This window comes from Lucilia cuprina, chromosome 2 (assembly GCF_022045245.1).
Source record: "Lucilia cuprina isolate Lc7/37 chromosome 2, ASM2204524v1, whole genome shotgun sequence".
Classification (NCBI taxonomy): Eukaryota; Metazoa; Arthropoda; class Insecta; order Diptera; family Calliphoridae; genus Lucilia; species Lucilia cuprina.
The window spans coordinates 24,166,009-24,171,905 of NC_060950.1; the positions used below are offsets into that span (position 1 = coordinate 24,166,009).

Consider the following 5,897-nt stretch of genomic DNA (forward strand, 5'->3'; position numbering starts at 1 on the left):
TGTAGATAGCGGAGCCAATAAAGCCATGACCATATGTCTATATGTTGAAATCAGTTTTCTGAAGACCCCAGATATCTTTTTTAATACCGAGTTATGCATAATCTTCATCGTCATACGGTGCAAAGTGAATGTCCCAGATCCATAAAATTGGTAGTGTGTAATTAGATAATGTATGCTTTTAGCATAACTGAGAACCAATGGAGAAAACTATCGATGTTATTTGGAATCATGTAATTAGCCGATAATTGGCCGCATTAGTACTGCGTTGGATCATAGGATTCCTTGAGATTCAAAAAAGACTGAAATCTACAAATCTATTTGTAAAATAGTACAAGAAACTATCGACTAAATCTTGAAAAATAAAAATGAAACGATACGTTGATGGATTCGTGTTCAAGTCTACCGAATACGTCTCAAGGTGCTGTTGCCAACTTAATAGAGTCCATTCCATCTTCGTATATTTAAACAGAAGTGATGTTTTTGCATCTCGGAAGTTAAGCAACGGGGAATTTGGCACATTAATCTTTAAAATCATATCGATAATATATACGCCTTTCACAATTAATAAGATCTATATAAATAAAATATTTAAAACAAAAATTTATTAATCTTTAATCACCTTTAAGAAATTGGCAACTCTAAGCCACATCATAGTACATTTATAAGTATTTGCAGAGCAAAAATAAAGAATCCAAATGAACGAGCAGCAGCATCGAAAAATAAAAGGAAATCAACACTGGCTTTCAAATGACAAACGTCATTTACGAATGACACATGAACAAATTGCGTTGAATAGGCGGGAACGGTGAGACGATGGAGATACATTGTAAATAATGATACAATGGAGTCTAAGGTAAATAGAAATACAATAAATTAAGAAAGTCAGAAAGAGAAGAATTTACATAAATATATTTATTAGCATGTGTATAAAAGCGAATATGGGCGTGTTCTGTGGAAAAAATTTCAAAAAGGGGAACTAATGATGGAGCAGGAGTATGCGCGCCTAACATTAATATTCTCCTTTAAATACAAAAAAATATACTCACAAAATGTGAAAATATAGATTTCATAAAAAATATTTACATATACGTACATACATGTGTATGTATATAGCACTGTATACTGATATGTAGTATGTATATAAGCGTACGGGCTATGTACATTCTAAACCACCTTATTAGCTTGTTTCATCTGTATATGTGGGTTTTAGCAACACAGCACACCTCTTCGAGTATCCCACTCTACTTGTACTGTACGTTTTTTCGGTTCTTTATAAAACTCAAAAAAAATCTGAATCCATCTTTGACACCCTAAAGGTTTTCATTATATTATTTGAATGTTTGTTGAATTTGATCCTTTAGCAAGACAACTCATGTTGTTTGTCTTATGCATAAGTGTTTACAAACTGCACAGATTACACTCGAAAATTTCATTAGCAAAAGGATATCAATTCAGAAATGATGTTTCATTACATATGTATTTCGATGTAAGAAAGTATAGGCCAGATCGGAGTCTCTTCGATTCTGCTTGACTGTTCGCGACTGTTCGCGAAGTGTTAGCCGGTCAAACACTTTTAAATATGTATTAACCAATTAACTTACTAACTAGCTAACAAACTAACTAAGTAACTAACTAACTAACTTACTAACTAACTAACTAACTAACTAACTAAGTAACTAACTAACTAACTAAACTAACTAACTAAACTAACTAACTAAACTTACTAACTAACTAAATACCTACCTAACTAACTATCTATCTATCTATCTATCTATCTATCTATCTATCTATCTATCTATCTATCTATCTATCTATCAATCTATCTATCAATCCAAAATAAGTTTTGCCGACTTTTGTTGACATAATAGAACATTTAACATAATTATGAGGGGGTACGTTTGTATTGGGCTAGACGAAATACATCGTCCTTGGGCCAAAAAAAGTGTGTGCCAAATTTCATCCAATTATCTTGAAAATTGCGACCTGTACCTTGAGCACAAGGTTTACATGAACAGCCAGACGGAGGGATGGACTTAGCTTAATCGATTAAAAACGATTCTAAGCCCTCCCCACTAAAGTGGTTTAGGGTAGCTTTTTACTTTAGGTCAAAAGATAATGAAGAAAGATATAGCACATTGAAATGACACAATAAATCTTATAAAAAGTATATCTTCGCTCTGCTCAAACATCTCAAAAATTACCAAAAACGGGGATTTGTTAAAAAGTGTAAACTGTCTTTAAAATATCTTACGTTAACACTTTCCATATCGGTTTCTAAGCAGAAATTATATTACTACATACGGTTTTTATAACCATAGTAACCAAAACTTTGTTTATTGAAATAAATATTGAAAATTATAAAATATTTTACCTAAAATCGAGCAAAAAAAACTTTAGAAGAAAAGCAGAACAGTAAAATATTTAAAAATCAATACAAAAATATGGCTAATTTCGTATATCCCGAAGAATTAACATATTTCATTGAAAGTATTCGACCATTTCAAATTAAAGATGTTGGTTCAACAAAATGGTTAGATGTCCATGAAATGATTATTAAACTTAGCCAACAGGCATTACTTGAGGCTGCCGAACATCGCGAAGAGGAAGTTAAGGAAATGTTAATAGCTCGTGATAGCTAAAGTGTTAATACACGAAGCATTTTGTATATTTTTGTGGGAAAACAAAAGTTTTACCGCATCTCTTAGATATCGATCCAAATCCTTCGGCTACGTTTTTGATCTATACGGTTTTATATCATGAAGGAGCGGTAATTTCACTCTTAGACATGGCATTATATCATGAAAGTGGTTGTGAGGCATTACAGGATTCGGCTATTGATTTGATCGACTATTGTGCTCAAGCTGTAGCTCAGGTTATTGGTTTAGCAAGGTAGGTTTGTAAGGACATGATTACGCAGGAGCTAAAGTTCTATGAATACTCAATCAAAATCTTACCTTAGAATTTCGGTATTACAACAGATTTTTTGTTTTAAAATTTTACAAAATATAAGAAAACTTAGTTAAAAGCCAGACAAAAAAGAAATTTTGAGGTTTAAATCGGATTTAGTGCATCTCAATCATTAGGAATAATATACTTTTAATTCGCTCCATTTCACAATATTATCTTCAAAACTATTTCTAAAAGTTTTCTTTTTATCTTTTCCAGCATGGGATATTCATGAGAATGATACTAACATCGATGTCGATGAGTCCATACTTACAGAGTTAGAGCGACAAAAAAGGGATTTAATCTACAACACCTCCTCTTTGTGCATACCAAATTTCATTAAAATCGGATTAACCGTTTAGAAGTTACCGAATTATTTCCCTCTTTTTTTTTTCCTATACCACTGTGAGACGTTTAATGGATATGTTGTACGGTTAATTAATAATTAAAATCGAAAATACTCTATCGGAAACTTTTTCCAAAATTTAGAATTCCATGGTACATAAAAACAATTCAGTAAGTCTTTATGAACAAAAGCTCTTACATTGTGGAACAAACTTGTCACTATACTCTCTATATTTGTCCAAAAATAATATCGGATTTGCTGAATCGTCATTATCCGAAATATATTTTCATAGAATAAGAAGAGGCGAAACGAAAAGTTATTTTATGAATAGTCGACTTTTTGCATTTTATGAAAAGTCGATTTTTCGACTTTTTTAATTTAATTAAAAGTCGACTTTTAGACTTTTCGACTATAAGTATTTTAAAAATAGTAGACTTTTCGACTTTTTTGAACTTTTTCCGACTTTTCGATTTTTTCGTTTTTTTTTATTTTTGACTATTTTCGACTTCTTTCGACTTTTGCCGACTATTTTTTGACTTTTTTCGAGTTTTCCACTTTTTTTAAATTTTTGACAATTTCGAGTTTTCCACTTTTTTTAAATTTTTGACAATTTCTTCGACTTTTCGACTTTTTTTGACTATCGACCTTTTTCGACTTGTATTAACAAAGTCGACTTTTTTCACAGACGATAGTCGAGTTAACGACTTTTTCGAAACAAAATAGTAGACTTCGACTATTTTCGACAAAAAATCGATTGTTCGATTATTCGAAAGTCGATTTATAGAACCCTACTTAATAGTAGCAGGTTTAAAAGCAATGTAGTGCGTAGAACTTCTAACCACAGAGTTGTGTTGTTGCACATAAATACAACTTTTAAAGACTAGTTCAATCATTCTATTTGATACCGAATAGTATGGCGTCGTAAGTATTTGTTGAGCTCCAATTAACCTAGCGAGATATGAGAAAAGGACCGATTAAAATTGGGTTCCTTGAGGGTGGGATGTGTGTGCTTATTAAACTTTGCCCGTGATGACCATTTAAATTTCTGACGTATCTGTTTTAATATCGCTATTTTCCCTGGATGTGATATTAAAGGGAGGGTTTTCACATAAAGATAATCTACATTGTTCGTTTAAACCTAGTTGTTTTGTGTTCTCCATAAAAAGTAACAAAATTAATAAAACAATGATTTCGAAAGAACAAAAGCTTAATATTTGAAGTAAATTGCAATTTTCTGATTTGTTTTGTTTTATTTATTATTGTTTTAAATGTTTATTTAACATTTTTCCAAAATTTTTTCATTTTACAAAAGTATTATATACAAAAAACAGCTGTTCATTGTTTATGTTTTTGAGTGAAAAGTTGGCAATACTAACAAAGTTAACTGAACTTAAATCCATAACTAAAAAATACTATAATCGGTGAAAGTCTGCCAAAACTGTTCCGAGTTTAATCTAACAGCAAGTTAAGCCTAGTTATCCTGGGTAGTAAGAAACACGACCTATGCCATATACATAAGCAGCTCCTTAGTCCATTTTATATGTATTTACAAACCAAAAATCTGATCTAGTTTCAAAAATATGTTAATGTCCCGTAATGTGACCGTTAGTACTAAAAACTCATATTATACTATATTATCTTCAAAACATTTCTTTAAAATTTTCTTTAAAGCAAAAATACAAACAATTAGTGGACATCAAAGAAAGTGTGTTTCGTTTTTTTTGTTCTTATTCATTCACTATTTACAGTCTTTGCTTTTAAAAACAAATAAAAATGTTGCCATTTTGGTTGGTAACCTCCAAATGTCAGCCATTAAACGTACTATATAAGAGCAATTGTATGATGAAAAGAAACTGCATAATGTTTACATATAAAGTTTTTTTTCTCAGATTTTTTTGTAAACCCAAAAACGGTGAAAAGGAGACCAGAAATAAACATTAAATGAAAGAACTTAGCCGGAAAGGCCAGTCGGTTAGCTAACAGAAAATTAAAAAAAAAAAAACGGAGCAGTTAAATGTTTGTATAATTTTAGCTACTGCACACAAAAAGCATTACAAGCATTACATGTACCTAGAATTAGGGTTCTGTACAAAAATGTCAAATGAAGAATACACCCAAAAAGTTTGTGTTTGTTAAAATAGACTAAAGTTCATACATATACTAGACTATAGAATGGATTTTAAATTCAGAACGAATAACTTTATTATATAGAGAACTAGCTAATACCCGACGTGCGACCCCTAACTACAGTCCGCCCACTTTTTTCCTAAATAATAATATTGAAACTAAAGCGGGGCCAACAACAAAATAAAAAGTAGCCTATAACATATTCTAGACATGCAGGAATTTAAAGAAAATCGGTTCAGCCAAAGTAGTCTTTAACGTTCAAACATACAAACGAACTCTAGTCTAGTCCGCCCGCTTTTTATCCTAAATAATAATATTGAATCTAAAGTGGGTCCAACAACAAAATAAAAACAAGAAAATCGGTTCATCCATAGTAGTCTTTAACGTTCAAACATAGATAGATAGATAGATAGATAGATAGATAGATAGATAGATAGATAGATAGATAGATAGATAGATAGATAGATAGATAGATAGA

The 5,897-nt window shown here is 31.1% G+C and overlaps 1 pseudogene; it reads left to right on the forward strand.

Annotated features, from left to right (window-relative positions):
- The first annotated feature begins 2,441 nt into the window (after positions 1–2,441).
- On the forward strand, positions 2,442–3,024 carry LOC124421464 (annotated as a pseudogene).
- Positions 3,025–5,897: the final 2,873 nt, after the last annotated feature.